Here is a 17,500-nt window from a genome sequence, read left to right as displayed (position 1 = left end):
ATAACTATGTAGGATACTAGACTACTATAACTATGTAGGATACTAGACTACTATAACTATGTAGGATACTAGACTACTATAACTATGTAGGATACTAGACTACTATAACTATGTAGGATACTAGACTACAATAACTATGTAGGATACTAGACTACTATAACTATGTAGGATACTAGACTACTATAACTATGTAGGATACTAGACTACTATAACTATGTAGGATACTAGACTACTATAACTATGTAGGATACTAGACTACTATAACTATGTAGGATACTAGACTACTATAACTATGTAGGATACTAGACTACTATAACTATGTAGGATACTAGACTACTATAACTATGTAGGATACTAGACTACTATAACTATGTAGGATACTAGACTACTATAACTATGTAGGATACTAGACTACTATAACTATGTAGGATACTAGACTACTATAACTATGTAGGATACTAGACTAATATAACTATGTAGGATACTAGACTACTATAACTATGTAGGATACTAGACTACTATAACTATGTAGGATACTAGACTACTATAACTATGTAGGATACTAGACTACTATAACTATGTAGGATACTAGACTACTATAACTATGTAGGATACTAGACTACTATAACTATGTAGGATACTAGACTACTATAACTATGTAGGATACTAGACTACTATAACTATGTAGGATACTAGACTACTATAACTATGTAGGATACTAGACTACTATAACTATGTAGGATACTAGACTACTATAACTATGTAGGATACTAGACTACTATAACTATGTAGGATACTAGACTACTATAACTATGTAGGATACTAGACTACTATAACTATGTAGGATACTAGACTACTATAACTATGTAGGATACTAGACTACTATAACTATGTAGGATACTAGACTACTATAACTATGTAGGATACTAGACTACTATAACTATGTAGGATACTAGACTACTATAACTATGTAGGATACTAGACTACTATAACTATGTAGGATACTAGACTACTATAACTATGTAGGATACTAGACTACTATAACTATGTAGGATACTAGACTACTATAACTATGTAGGATACTAGACTACTATAACTATGTAGGATACTAGACTACTATAACTATGTAGGATACTAGACTACTATAACTATGTAGGATACTAGACTACTATAACTATGTAGGATACTAGACTACTATAACTATGTAGGATACTAGACTACTATAACTATGTAGGATACTAGACTACTATAACTATGTAGGATACTAGACTACTATAACTATGTAGGATACTAGACTACTATAACTATGTAGGATACTAGACTACTATAACTATGTAGGATACTAGACTACTATAACTATGTAGGATACTAGACTACTATAACTATGTAGGATACTAGACTACTATAACTATGTAGGATACTAGACTACTATAACTATGTAGGATACTAGACTACTATAACTATGTAGGATACTAGACTACTATAACTTTGTAGGATACTAGACTACTATAACTATGTAGGATACTAGACTACTATAACTATGTAGGATACTAGACTACAATAACTATGTAGGATACTAGACTACTATAACTATGTAGGATACTAGACTACTATAACTATGTAGGATACTAGACTACTATAACTATGTAGGATACTAGACTACTATAACTATGTAGGATACTAGACTACTATAACTATATATCTGGTATTTTTCTGCAGCATCAGAAGTTTCATCTAATAGTCAGAGGGGGAGAAGAGAGACGTGTTTTTGACATATAATGCTGGAGAGGAGGAATGAAAGGAGAGAGAGAGAGAGAGAAACAGACACTGATGACTGGAAAGAACTGAGACTCTAGGGAGGGAGGGAGGGGCAGAGGGAGAGAGAGAGAAACAGACACTGATGACTGGAGAGAACTGAGACTCTAGGGAGGGAGGGAGGGGCGGAGGAAGAGAGAGAGAAACAGACACTGATGACTGGAGAGAACTGAGACTCTAGGGAGGGAGGGAGGGGCAGAGGGAGAGAGAAACAGACACTGATGACTGGAGAGAACTGAGACTCTAGGGAAGGAGGGAGGGGTGGAGGGAGAGAGAGAGAAACAGACACTGATGACTGGAGAGAACTGAGACTCTAGGGAAGGAGGGAGGTGTGGAGGGAGAGAGAGAGAAACAGACACTGATGACTGGAGAGAACTGAGACTCTAGGGAGGGAGGGAGGTGTGGAGGGAGAGAGAGAGAAACAGACACTGATGACTGGAGAGAACTGAGACTCTAGGGAGGGAGGGAGGGGCGGAGGGAGATAAATTGGATTCCTAACATATTGAATATCAGATATATTTTATCCTCCACCCACTATAATTGATAAACCTGCTTTGCGTGATTCCAAAAAGCCTTTGATTTAGTTTGACATTTCACATGTAGGTGGAAAAACACATCATCAAATCAACACTAATAACTAATATACAGTTAACATGGGAAATGAGCATGTGTTTTCCTACTGTCTATATACCCTATAGACCCAGTCCTCTACTGTCTATATACCCTATAGACCCAGTCCTCTACTGTCTATATATCCTATAGACCCAGTCCTCTACTGTCTATATACCCTATAGACCCAGTCCTCTACTGTCTATATACCCTATAGACCCAGTCCTCTACTGTCTATATACCCTATAGACCCAGTCCTCTACTGTCTATATATCCTATAGACCCAGTCCTCTACTGTCTATATACCCTATAGACCCAGTCCTCTACTGTCTATATACCCTATAGACCCAGTCCTCTACTGTCTATATATCCTATAGAGACAGACCCAGTCCTCTACTGTCTATATACCCTATAGACCCAGTCCTCTACTGTCTATATACCCTATAGACCCAGTCCTCTACTGTCTATATACCCTATAGACCCAGTCCTCTACTGTCTATATACCATATAGACCCAGTCCTCTACTGTCTATATACCCTATAGACCCAGTCCTCTACTGTCTATATACCCTATAGACCCAGTCCTCTACTGTCTATATATCCTATAGACCCAGTCCTCTACTGTCTATATACCCTATAGACCCAGTCCTCTACTGTCTATATACCCTATAGACCCAGTCCTCTACTGTCTATATACCCTATCGACCCAGTCCTCTACTGTCTATATACCCTATAGACCCAGTCCTCTACTGTCTATATACCCTATAGACCCAGTCCTCTACTGTCTATATACCCTATTGACCCAGTCCTCTACTGTCTATATATCCTATAGACCCAGTCCTCTACTGTCTATATACCCTATAGACCCAGTCCTCTACTGTCTATATATCCTATAGACCCAGTCCTCTACTGTCTATATACCCTATAGACCCAGTCCTCTACTGTCTATATACCCTATAGACCCAGTCCTCTACTGTCTATATACCCTATAGACCCAGTCCTCTACTGTCTATATACCCTATAGACCCAGTCCTCTACTGTCTATATACCCTATAGACCCAGTCCTCTACTGTCTATATACCCTATAGACCCAGTCCTCTACTGTCTATATACCCTATAGACCCAGTCCTCTACTGTCTATATACCCTATAGACCCAGTCCTCTACTGTCTATATACCCTATAGACCCAGTCCTCTACTGTCTATATATCCTATAGACCCAGTCCTCTACTGTCTATATATCCTATAGACCCAGTCCTCTACTGTCTATATACCCTATAGACCCAGTCCTCTACTGTCTATATACCCTATAGACCCAGTCCTCTACTGTCTATACACCCTACAGACCCAGTCCTCTACTGTCTATATACCCTATAGACCCAGTCCTCTACTGTCTATATACCCTATAGACCCAGTCCTCTACTGTCTATATACCCTATAGACCCAGTCCTCTACTGTCTATATACCCTATAGACTCAGTCCTCTACTATCTATATACCCTATAGACCCAGTCCTCTACTGTCTATATACCCTATAGACCCAGTCCTCTACTGTCTATATACCCCCCCCCCCCCCTCCAACCAATGTTATTGTAGAGATTGGCATCTCTTGGGGGTGTGATATTTGTACATTTTAGGTTTCTGCATTCTTCATCAGACATGTTTAGATTTAGATTAGGTTTGAAATGTTAAAAATACACTTTAGGCTTTCACGTCCAGGAAGTTGTCTAAAAGGGATTGAATGTGTTGTTGCCTAATTGTTTTCTCAGTAGGTTTCCACACTACTTTCCTTCCATCTACAGCATTTCTTAATATTACTCAGTTCCTTTGGCTTTGATGCCTCATGATTGAGTATTACTCTGTTCAAGTATTCTTACGTGTTTATTTAACTAGACAAGTTAAGAACAAATTCTTAATTATAATGACTGGCCAAACCCGGACGACTGTGATTTTGCTGTGATCTGATTGGGGGGTGTCAGTGGGCTGTCTGTGAACGCTCTGAGAGACTCTGGGTTGAGGTCAGTGGGCTGTCTGTGAACGCTCTGAGAGACTCTGGGTTGAGGTCAGTGGGCTGTCTGTGAACGCTCTGAGAGACTCTGGGTTGAGGTCAGTGGGCTGTCTGTGAACGCTCTGAGAGACTCTGGGTTGAGGTCAGTGGGCTGTCTGTGAACGCTCTGAGAGACTCTGGGTTGAGGTCAGTGGGCTGTCTGTGAACGCTCTGAGAGACTCTGGGTTGAGGTCAGTGGGCTGTCTGTGAACGCTCTGAGAGACTCTGGGTTGAGGTCAGTGGGCTGTCTGTGAACGCTCTGAGAGACTCTGGGTTGAGGTCAGTGGGCTGTCTGTGAACGCTCTGAGAGACTCTGGGTTGAGGTCAGTGGGCTGTCTGTGAACGCTCTGAGAGACTCTGGGTTGAGGTCAGTGGGCTGTCTGTGAACGCTCTGAGAGACTCTGGGTTGAGGTCCGTGATTAAGTAGTCTACAGTACTACTGCCAAGAGATGAGCTATAGGTGTACCTACCATAGGAGTCCCCTCGAAGCCTACCGTTGACTATGTACACACCCAGCGTCTGACAGAGTTGTAACCCAGTTTTGTTTTGTTGTAGTTGTGTCAAGGGGGGCATATTGGGGAGGGGATGCTGTTACCTCCAGGTAGGTGTTTGTCTCGCTCTCTCAATTCAATTCAAGGGGCTTTATTGGCATGGGAAACATGTGTTAACATTGCCAAAGCAAGTGAGGTAGATAATATACAAAAGTGAAATAAACAATAAAAATGAACAGTAAACATTACACTCACAGAAGTTTCAAAACAATAAAGACATTATAAATGTCATTATGTATATATGCAGTGTTGTAACGATGTACACATGGTTAAAGTATAAAGGGAAAATAAACATCAATGTGTTTATTCTTCACTGGTTGACCTTTTCTTGTGGCAAAAGGTCACACATCTTGCTGGTGTGATGGCTTTCTCTCTCTCTCTCTCTGTCTCTCTCTCTGTCTCTCTCTCTCTCTGTCTCTCTCTCTCTCTCTCTCTGTCTTTCTGTCTCTCTCTCTCTCTCTCTCTCTCTCTCTCTCTGTCTCTCTGTCTCTCTCTCTCTCTCTCTCTCTCTCTCTCTCTCTCTCTCTCTCTCTCTCTCTCTCTCTCTCTGTCTCTCTGTCTCTCTCTCTCTCTCTCTCTCTCTCTCTGTCTCTCTCTCTCTCTCTCTCTGTCTCTCCCTCTCTCCCCCCCCCCCCCTCTCTCTCTCTCTCTCTCTCTCTCTGCATGCTGGGAGTGATTGGTGCATGCTGGGAATTGTTTGAGTGAAGGAGTGCGTGTGTTGTGGAGAGTTAGATATTCACAACTTTCTTTCGGTTTGCTATTTCTTGGTTTTCTTCTGTGCATGATTAAGGTTATTATTTTTACTTTTTTTGTTGTGGTAGAATTAAGTTTTTTGTTTTTCGTATCGAAATTACCCTGATTTTGGCGGGGATGGCAGCCCGAATGGGGATGCCGTCCCTGTCACTTCGGCACGGCTTTAGGTGTGTTACTGAAGCTACTGTCACGGTGGAGGAGTTTCTGGTCGCCGTAGGAGAGAAGGTAGGCTATGAGAATATTGCTTATGCATCCCGGATGAATAAAGCTGTGGTGGTATTTCTTAAAGAAGAATGTCTGGTTGATCGGATGGTTGAGCATGGTGTAATTCTTAAAGGAATGTTTATTCAAGTTACGCCGCTTTTTTCTCCGTCAACAAGGGTAACGATTTCAAATGTACCACCGTTTATTCCAAATGAGCTGTTGGAGCGCGAGTTATTGCGCTTTGGGAAGTTCGCCAGTTCAATTAAGGTTGTTCCGTTGGGTTGCAAACACCCGGCGTTGAAACAGGTAATGTCATTTCGGCGACAGGTGTTTATGTTTTTGGACTCACCGGAGCAGACTTTAGAGTTATCGTTTAAAGTCAAGTATGACAATAGATTGTATATGGCTTATGCTAGTACGGGTAGTCAACGGTGTTTTGAGTGTGGGGATGTTGGTCATAAGCGACATGCTTGCCCGAAAAGGGAGAAGGCCGAGGGAGGGGCGCAGGTGGTCCTCATAACGCCTGGGCCCACTGATGTAGGGAGAGGTGGGCCGACAGCGGCAGAGCAGCCACAAGCACCTGGTGCTGAGGAACAAGTTATCCCCGTTGAGGGCACGGGGTTGCAACTTGTATTAGAGGGAAATGTTATGCTACGGAAAAGTATTGTTGTAGAAGGTAAGGATGTATCTGAAGAGCCAGTTCCTCAGACTGGTGAGCAGGTGCCCAGTATGAGTGCTGGGGTAAAGGAGGGGGTTCATGTGGAGCTAGGCTCCCAGGTAGTGGAGGATATGCCCATTGTGAGTAACGAGGTACAGGAGGGGTTTCATGTGGAGCGAGGCTCCCAGGTAGTGGAGAAGATGCCCACTACGAGTAATGAGGTTCAGGAGGGGTTTCATGTGGAGCTAGGCTCCCAGGTAGTGGAGGAGATGCCCACTACAAGTGCTGGGGTTCATGTAGAGCTAGGCTCCCAGGTAGTGGAAGAGATGCCCACTACGAGTAATGAGGTACATGAGGGTTTTCATGTGGAGCTAAGCTCCAAGGCAGTAGAGGAGATGCCCACTACGAGTGCTGGGGTTCATGTGGAGCTAGGCTCCCAGTTAGTGGAGAAGATGACTACTATGAGTAGTGATGTTCAGGTGGGGCTAGTCTCCCAGGTAGTGGAGGAGATGCCTGGTACGAGTGATGAGGTGCAAGTGGGGAGTGTTGAAAGGGATGTGGTAGAGGGGAGTCAGTTGTCTGTGGTCTCAGCTGAAGATCAGGAGAATGATATGGATATCTCTTTAGATATGACAGCTGCTGGTGAGGACTCAGTTTATGATCTAGAGGAGGTAAATTAGTTTCTGGATCAGACTTTTGGGAAATCTGTCAAATTGGCAGATTATTTTGATGTTGATAAGTTTGTGAGGTCAGCTGTGATGTTACAGAAGACGGTGGGGTTAGACCAATTGAGTGAGAAGAAGCGGTTTCGCTTGAGGAAATTTATTACTGCTGTTGCAGCAGCAAAAGGTGGTGGGAAACGTGTTCAGGTTAAGAGAAGAAAGAAAAATAATGATGATGATCATGCTTCATAGGGTGTCTTTTTTCTCGTTGGTTTCTCTGTGGTTTCTTCTGCTTTTCTTTTCTCTTTTCTATATGGAGGTACTAAGGGTAGGTTCTCTCAATATTAATGGGGGAAGGGACAGGACTAAGAGGGCTTGGGTACTAGAAGTAATAAAACAGAAAAGGCTTAATGTAGTTTTCCTACAGGAGACACATAGTGATGAGGAAAATGAGGTTGACTGGGGTATGTGGTGGGAGGGGCAGCATGTACTCAGTCATGGTACTAATTTCAGTGCTGGGGTGGCCATCTTGTTTTCCTCAGGCTTAGGGGTGACTGTGGTATCTACAACAGAGATTGTCAAGGGTCGGGTTTTATTGGTCAAGGTGGATGTTATGGGGTTTCTGTTTGTTTTTTTGAATGTTTATGCTCCGAATGAGGGTGCAGAGCGTATTGCTATATTTGATCAAATAAAGGAAACCTTAAGACAGTGTGACCAAGAGGGGTGTATGGTTTTAGGGGGTGACTGGAACTGTACAGTGGATTTTACTGTTGATCGCACCGCTGAAGAACCTCACCTGCGGTCAGCCACTTGCCTGTCTGGCCTATTAACTGAGTTTGAGCTTTCTGATGTGTGGAGAGTAAGGAATGCAAAAGTTAGGCAGTACACATGGCTAAAAATGAATGAAGGTCGTGTCAGTGCAGCAAGGTTAGACAGGTTGTATGTATCTGATCACTACTGTAGTAGGGTTGGAAAGTGTGCCATTACTCCTGTGGGTTTCTCTGATCATCATATTGTTACTGTTGATATTCACTTGTCCTGTCCACGACGGTCATCGCCTTACTGGTATTTTAATGTTAAATTGTTACATGATGTCATGTTTTGTGACAGGTTTTTGTTGTTTTGGGAAAAATGGAGGGGTATAAAAGGGAATTTTGAGTCCTTGAGACAATGGTGGGAGGTTGGGAAGGCCCAAATACGAGTTTTTTGTCAACAGTATACTGCTCTGTCTCAAATTGAGGTTAAAGAGACTATCAAGGCCCTTGAACAGGACATCAAATCTACTGAATTGAAGCTGCTCACTCAGAACGACCCTGGACTAGTCATGAACTTACAGGACAAGAGACATGAACTGAGGTCGTTTCTGCATGAAAGAGTGAAGGGTGCCTTGATTAGGTCTCGTTTCGCTTCCCTCAAGGATATGGATGCTCCTAGCGCTTTTTTTTTCAACCTAGGACAGTCGAAATTTCAACGCAAACAGATGGTCTGCCTTCGTCTCCCTGATGGGAAGGTGACCACGAATGATATTGAAATGCGTCAACATGCCGTGGATTTTTACTCATCCCTTTATAAGGCAGAGGATTGTGACTCTTTATGTACTGAACAGTTGTTACACGGTCTTCCTCAATTGGGACCTGAGCAGAGAGTCGCATTGGACGCTGATATTACACTGCAAGAGCTGTCCACAGCAGTTATGCAGCTCTCAACAGGCCGAGCCCCTGGCATCGATGGTTTACCATCTGAGTTTTACAAGCACTTTTGGGGGTCTATTGGGGAGGATTTTTATGAAGTGGTGTGTGAATCTTTTCATGAGGGTTCTCTTCCTGTATCCTGTCAACGTGCGGTGCTTTCACTGTTGCCAAAAAAGGGGGATTTGGCTCTCATAAAAAATTGGAGACCTGTTGCCTTGCTGTGCGCAGAATACAAAATTGTTTCTAAATGTCTCTCAAACAGGTTGAAAGACTATCTGGGATTGTTGATCCACAAGGACCAGTCCTACTGTGTACCTGATCGCTCTATTGTTGACAACTTGTTTCTGATAAGAGATGTTTTAGACATTTGTAAACTGTCTGCTGTAAATGTGGGTTTACTTTCGTTGGATCAGGAGAAGGCTTTTGATCGTGTGGACCACCAGTACTTGTTTAAAACAATGAAAGCCTTTGGGTTTGGGGATGTTTTTCTGTCTTGGGTGAATTTACTGTATGCTGGAGCCTCGTGTATGGTGAAGGTTGGTGGTGGTTTGAGTTGCCCCATCCCTGTCGAAAGGGGCATCAGGCAGGGATGCCCAATTTCAGGGCAGTTATATAGTCTGGCGATTGAACCAATGCTTTGTTTTTTAAGAGCGAAGCTTACTGGTTTCTCTGTGCCAGGTGTAATGAAGGGTCCCACGATAGCACTGTCTGCGTATGCAGATGACGTGATCGTTTTTATTACAGGGGGTGAGGATGTTAAGGTTCTCTCAAACACTTTAAAGGTGTATGAGGGGGCCTCCTCAGCTAGAGTCAATTGGGGAAAGAGTGAAGCGCTGTGGGCAGGTCAGCTTCAGATGGGGTCCGCTCCACGGTTACCAGGGGGGCTTCAGTGGGGCAGAGATGGAATGAAGACTTTGGGAGTTTTTCTAGGCTCCGATGTCTTTCAGAAAAAGAACTGGGAGGGTGTAGTGGAGAAAGTGTGTGCCAGACTGTCAAGGTGGAAATGGGTGTTGCCCCAGCTGTCCTATAGGGGACGGGTCCTGGTAGCTAATAATCTTGCTGCTTCTACCCTGTGGCACAGACTAATGATTTTACAGCCACCAAAGGGTCTGATACAAGAGCTTCAGAGGACCCTTGTCAATTTCTTCTGGTCTGGACAACACTGGATCAAAGCTGCAGCCCTGTATCTGCCACTGCACGAGGGTGGGCAAGGCCTGGTGGACATTTCCTCTAGGATCACGGCTTTCCGGCTCCAAGCAGTTCAGAGATTGTTGTACAGAGACTGTTCTAGCTGGGTCGAAACAGCCTACATATTGATGAGGAGAGCGGGCTGTTTGGGCTTAGACAAACATATTTTCCTCTTAAAGCTGGAGGGGGGTGATTTGACTGGCCTGACTCCATTTTATGAGTCTGTTATGCAGGCTTGGAGAGTCTTTGTCAAGTCCCGTAAGACCGGCACGCCACCAGGGATGTGGCTTTTTGAAGAGCCTCTTTTTCATAACACTGCCATCCAGTCCCGTGCTCTGGTTTCAGCTAGCCTACGTTCATGCCTATTAGGCGTGGGGTGTACCAAGCTGGGTCATCTGATGCGGAGCAGGAGCAGATTGGAGGAGCTGAGAGAAAGAGCGGGGATCCGATCATCTCGCCTACTGAGGAAGGTCGTCGATGAGGTCTGCGACTCCTTGCCAGTGCTTCATCTGCAGTATGTGACTGACATTTCCAATTCTGATCGGTGGAAGGAGGGTCTGGATTATGTGTTCCCTGCACTGATTGTTAGTGCTGCGATGGGGGCATTTGAGGAGGACGCGGGGATGCTGCTTTCCTTCGATACCCCGGAGCTGGGGGAGTTCAACGAGGTGGGAAAGAAGGCTATGTACAGAACATGTGTGAAGGTGTCCCATGCCTCTTCCCTGGAAGGGGTAAAATCGACGAGGTGGGCGGATGTGCTTGGTCCAGGTGCTTCTCCAAAAGGCTGTTGGCGATCATTGTATAAACTGCCTATTGATAAGAGGACAGCTGACCTCCAATGGAGGATAATACATGGAGCTATAGCCACCAACATGCATCTGGTACACCTGGACCCTACTGTTGGGGAGGGGTGTCCATTCTGTGCTGAAGATGAATCTCTGGCACATCTGTTTTTACTGTGTCCCAGGTTGGTTGGGATGATTGATCTGATCACTGATTGGTTCTCAACGTTGGGAGAGGTTTTCTCTTCCCAACTGTATATATTTGGGCCAAAGTACAGGTTCAGTCAAAAGGGTGTAGTTGTGTTGCTTAATTTTGTGTTAGGGGCAGCAAAATTAGCGATATGGAAGACCCGAAAGAACAGCATTCGGGGACAGGGGTCTGTGGATGTGGTGGGAATGCTGGAGGGAATGTTGGCAGCGAGACTAAGGGTTGAGTTTGCTTATTATAAACTTGTCAACAATATTGATCTGTTTTTGAGTATATGGGGTATTCAGAGGCTGTTGTGTTTTGTTACTGTGGAGGAGGAATTGGAGTTGTGTTTTTAATTGATGTGTAACTGTGGTTTTGTATGAGTATTTATTGTGTGGTGGGCCCCCAGACCCAATAAAGAGTATTTAAAACTCAAACTCTCTCTCTCTCTCTCTCTCTCTCTCTCTCTCTCTCCCCTCTCTCTCTCTCTCTCTCTCTCTCTCTCTCTCTCGCTACTTTAACAGAGAGCAGACAGTGGAGTGGGGGATGACGTCACTCTATAAACAGGCCAGCCAGATGAGGTAATCTCTCTCTACTCCCCCCCCCCTCTCTCTCTCTCTCTCTCTCTTGCCTCGTGCCTCAACATATAGACTCAGACTATAGAGCGAGTGAGAGAAAGAGAGAGGGGGGTGAGTGGGATAGAGATAGACAGAGTGGGAAAGCGGACTAAAGAAACAGGGAAAGGAGAGGGTTGATTAAGTGTGAGCGGGACGGAGACGGAGAGAGAAATATAAAGACAGACGCGGGGGTGGGGTAATGAGCGTATGAGGGAAAGGAGAGGGAGAGGTTTTCCAGATGTACAACTCATTTTCCTGCTCTGTGTCTTTCCTCTACTAGAGTTATGAGAAGTGTGATGCTACTCCCTCTCTCCATCTCCCCTCTCTCCTTCTCCCCTCTCTCCCTCTCCCCTCTCCATCTCCCCTCTCTCCGTCTCTCTCCCTCTCTCCTTCTCCCCTTCTCTCTTCCTCTCCCCTCTCTCCTTCTCCCCTCTCTCCTTCTCCCCTCTCTCAGTCTCTCTCCCTCTGCACTCTCTCCTTCTCCCCTCTCTCCTTCTCTCTTCCTCTCCCTGTCTCTCTCAAATCCTCTGACTCCGTCTCTCCCCTCTCTCCCTCTCCCCTCACTCCCTCTCCATCTCTCTCCTTCTCCCCTCTCTCAGTCTCTCTCCCTCTGCGCTCTCTCCTTCTCTCTTCCTCTCCCCTCTCTCCGTCTCTCCCCCCTCCTCTGACTCAGTCTCTCTCTGTCTCCCCTCTCTCCTTCATCACTTCTCTTCTCCTAGTTCTCTCCTTCACCACTTCTCTTCTCCTAGTTCTCTCCTTCATTACTTCTCTTCTCCTAGTTCTCTCCTTCATTACTTCTCTTCTCCTAGTTCTCTCGTTCATCACTTCTCTTCTCCTAGTTCTCTACTTCTCTCTTCTCTTCTCCTAGTTCTCTCCTTCACCACTTCTCTTCTCCTAGTTCTCTCCTTCATTACTTCTCTTCTCCTAGTTCTCTCGTTCATCACTTCTCTTCTCCTAGTTCTCTCCTTCACCACTTCTCTTCTCCTAGTTCTCTACTTCTCTCTTCTCTTCTCCTAGTTCTCTCCTTCACCACTTCTCTTCTGCTAGTTCTCTCGTTCATCACTTCTCTTCTCCTAGTTCTCTACTTCTCTCTTCTCTTCTCCTAGTTCTCTCCTTCACCACTTCTCTTCTCCTAGTTCTCTCCTTCACCACTTCTCTTCTCCTAGTTCTCTCCTTCCAAGCTAAAGACTAATAACACATGCATGAAACAACTTTAAAAAGACAAACAAGAAAATAAAAACTAAGTGTTTTTCTCAGTGCTTGAGGGAGAAAATATTTCTCATTACCATGCAAACTAATACTGGATTGTATTGCACTCCGGGTGAATGGCAATATACATATTTATGATAGAGAGAGAGAGAGGGATGATAAATCAAATGACTACCACAGGATGTTTGTGTCTAGACAGAAGCATTCCAAAAAACAGCTTTCAAAATCAGATGAATTCTATTAATGAAACAACGAATCAGAACACAGCTTGAGACCTGCTGTGAAGGCCTCGGATAACCTAGTGCTTTGAGGAGAATAGTGTACACTAGGTCCAATTCTGCATCCTTGTGAAGGGTATAGTGTACACTAGGTACAATTATGCAGCCTTGTGAAAGGTATAGTGTGCACTAGGTCCAATTCTGCAGCCCTGTGAAGGGTATAGTTTACACTAGGTCCAAATCTGCATCCTTATGAAGGGTATAGTGTACACTAGGTCCAATTCTGCAGCCTTGTGAAGGGTATAGTCTACACTAGGTCCAATTCTGCAGCCTTGTGAAGGGTATAGTGTACACGCACGCACGCATGCACACACACACACACACACACACACACACACGCCTTACTATGGCCGAGACGATCTGGTGTATACAAAAGTATTATATAACAGTAATATACAACGGCAATATATAACAGTAATACAGAGCCTTCCTTATTCTGATATGGATTAAATTAATAAAAAAGTATTATATAACAGTAATATACAACGGCAATATATAACAGTAATACAGAGCCTTCCTTATTCTGATATGGATTAAATGAATAAAAATGACTATCAATCTACACAATACCCCATAATGACATCACAATACCCCATAATGACATCACAATACCCCATAATGACATCACAATACCCCATAATGACATCACAATACCCCATAATGACATCACAATACCCCATACTGACATCACAATACCCAATACTGACATCACAATACCCCATACTGACATCACAATACCCCATACTGACATCACAATACCCCATAATGACCAAACGCAAACAGTCAGTTGAGAACAAAATCTTATTTACAATGACGGCCTACACTGGCCAAGCCTGGATGACAGTGGATCAATGCACCACTTAGATCAATGTACTACTGCATTGATCATCCTTGAGATGCTTCTACAACTTGATTGGAGTCCACCTGTGGTAAATTCAATTGATTGGACATGATTTGGAAAGGCACACACCTGTCTATATAAGGTTCCACAGTTGACAGTGCATGTCAGAGCAAAAAACCAAGCCATGAGGTTGAAGGAATTGACCTAGAGCTCCGAGACAGGATTGTGTCGAGGCACAGATCTGGGGAAGGGTACCAAAAAAAGGTCTGCAACATTGAAGGTCCCCAAGATCACAGTGGCCTCCATCATTCTGGAAGTGAAGAAGTTTGGAACCACCAAGACTCTTCCTAGAGCTGGTCTCCCGGCCAAACTGAGCAATCAGGGGAGAAGGGCCTTGGTCAGGGAGGTGACCAAGAACCCGATGGTCACTCTGACAGAGCCCCAGAGTTACTCTGTGGAGATGGGAATGGGAAGATGGGAAGGACAACCATCTCTACAGCACTCCACAAATCAGGCCTTTATGGTAGAGTGGCCAGACAGAAGACACTCCTCTGTAAAAGGCACACCACAGTCCGCTTGGTGTTTGCCAAAAGGCACCAACAGACTCTCAGACCTCTGGTCTGATGAAACCAGTACTCTTTGGCCTGAATTCCAAGTGTCACGTCTGGAGGAAACCTGGCACCATCCCTACAGTGAAGCATGGTGGTGGCAGCATCATGCTGTGGGGATGTTTTTCAGCGACAGGAACTGGGAGACTCGTTAGGATCGAGACAAAGAAGAACGGAGCAAAGTACTGAAAGTTCCTTGATGAAAACCTGCTCCAGAGCGCTCAGGACGTCACACTGGGACGAAGGTTCATCTTCCAACAGAACAACGACCCTAAGCACACAGCCAAGACAATGCATGAGTGGCTTCGGGACAAGTCTCAATGTCCTACAGCAAAGCAGCTGTTTAGGCTGTTTTCTAGTGACATTCATATGGATACATCCATAACAATGAGGAAAGAAAATGTACCCTGTTGATAAGAGGAGCTAGCCAACAACAACAGCTAACACAACCACTTCAAGAGGAGCTAGCCAACAACAACAGCTAACACAACCACCTCAAGAGGAGCTAGACAAACAACAACAGCTAACACAATCACCTCAAGAGGAGCTAGCCAACAACAACAGCTAACACAATCACCTTAAGAGGAGATAGCCAACAACAACAGCTAACACAACCACCTCAAGAGGAGCTAGCCAACAACAACAGCTAACACAACCACCTCAAGAGGAAGCTAGCCAACAACAACAGCTAACACAACCACTTCAAGAGGAGCTAGCCAACAACAACAGCTAACACAATCACCTCAAGAGGAGCTAGCCAACAACAACAGCACAACACAACCACTTCAAGAGGAGCTAGCCAACAACAACAGCTAACACAACCACATCAAGAGGAAGCTAGCCAACAACAACAGCTAACACAACCACCTCAACAGGAGCTAGCCAACAACAACAGCTAACACAACCACCTCAAGAGGAAGCTAGCCAACAACAACAGCTAACACAACCACCTCAAGAGGAGCTAGCCAACAACAACAGCTAACACAATCACCTCAAGAGGAGCTAGCCAACAACAACAGCTAACACAACCACCTCAAGAGGAGCTAGCCAACAACAACAGCTAACACAATCACCTCAAGAGGAGCTAGCCAACAACAACAGCTAACACAATCACCTCAAGAGGAGCTAGCCAACAACAACAGCTAACACAACCACATCAAGAGGAAGCTAGCCAACAACAACAGCTAACACAATCACCTCAAGAGGAGCTAGCCAAAAACAACAGCTAACACAATCACCTCAAGAGGAGCTAGCCAACAACAACAGCTAACACAATCACCTCAAGAGGAGCTAGCCAACAACAACAGCTAACACAACCACTTCAAGAGGAGCTAGCCAACAACAACAGCTAATACAACCACTTCAAGAGGAGCTAGCCAACAACAACAGCTAACACAACCACCTCAAGAGGAGCTAGCCAACAACAACAGCTAACACAATCACCTCAAGAGGGGCTAGCCAACAACAACAGCTAACACTTTCACCTCAAGAGGAGCTAGCCAACAACAAAAGCTAACACAATCACCTCAAGAGGAGCTAGCCAACAACAACAGCTAACACAATCACCTCAAGAGGAGCTAGCCAACAACAACAGCTAACACAATCACCTCAAGAGGAGCTTGCTAACAACAACAGCTAACACAACCACTTCAAGAGGAGCTAGCCAACAACAACAGCTAACACAACCACTTCAAGAGGAGCTAGCCAAACAACAACAGCTAACACAACCACTTCAAGAGGAGCTAGCCAAACAACAACAGCTAACACAACCACTTCAAGAGGAGCTAGCCAAACAACAACAGCTAACACAACCACTTCAAGAGGAGCTAGCCAACAACAACAGCTAACACAACCCCTTCAAGAGGAGCTAGCCAAACAACAACAGCTAACACAACCACTTCAAGAGGAGCTAGCCAAACAACAACAGCTAACACAATCACTTCAAGAGGAGCTAGCCAAACAACAACAGCTAACACAATCACTTCAAGAGGAGCTAGCCAACAACAACAGCTAACACAACCACTTCAAGAGGAGCTAGCCAAACAACAACAGCTAACACAATCACTTCAAGAGGAGCTAGCCAAACAACAACAGCTAACACAATCACTTCAAGAGGAGCTAGCCAAACAACAACAGCTAACACAATCACTTCAAGAGGAGCTAGCCAACAACAACAGCTAACACAATCACTTCAAGAGGAGCTAGCCAACAACAACAGCTAACACAACCACTTCAAGAGGAGCTAGCCAAACAACAACAGCTAACACAACCACTTCAAGAGGAGCTAGCCAAACAACAACAGCTAACACAACCACCTCAAGAGGAGCTAGCCAAACAACAACAGCTAACACAACCACTTCAAGAGGAGCTAGCCAAACAACAACAGCTAACACAACCACTTCAAGAGGAGCTAGCCAAACAACAACAGCTAACACAACCACTTCAAGAGGAGCTAGCCAAACAACAACAGCTAACACAACCACTTCAAGAGGAGCTAGCCAAACAACAACAGCTAACACAACCACCTCAAGAGGAAGCTGGAAAGACTGTAAACTTGCTGCACTTCATTTTGTTTTACCCCTTTTTTCCATTTCCATATCTTTGTTTTAGGTTTCTCCCATAAAAATGATGCCATCTGATTCATGATTTCGACGGGCTGAGAAACGCTGCCTGCCCGCAGGTCTCGTCCCGACTCCCGACACGTTCATTACTATGCGACAGCTGGAGATCGAATTTAAATATTGAAACAATGTTGTAAACGTCAGAGAGACAAGACAGCAAGGTTGATATAAATCTCCGC

At 44.5% G+C, this 17,500-nt stretch overlaps 1 protein-coding gene across 1 annotated transcript in view; it reads right to left on the bottom strand.

The window, feature by feature from the left end:
- LOC139421735 (RNA binding protein fox-1 homolog 1-like) overlaps window positions 1-17,500 on the bottom strand; it is a 78,660-nt gene that overhangs the window by 60,633 nt on the left and 527 nt on the right. The window lies entirely within an intron of this gene.

The sequence above is a fragment of the Oncorhynchus clarkii genome, chromosome 12 (genome assembly GCF_045791955.1).
Source record: "Oncorhynchus clarkii lewisi isolate Uvic-CL-2024 chromosome 12, UVic_Ocla_1.0, whole genome shotgun sequence".
NCBI classification, from domain to species: Eukaryota; Metazoa; Chordata; class Actinopteri; order Salmoniformes; family Salmonidae; genus Oncorhynchus; species Oncorhynchus clarkii.
This window is presented reverse-complemented; position numbering and strand designations above follow the sequence as displayed.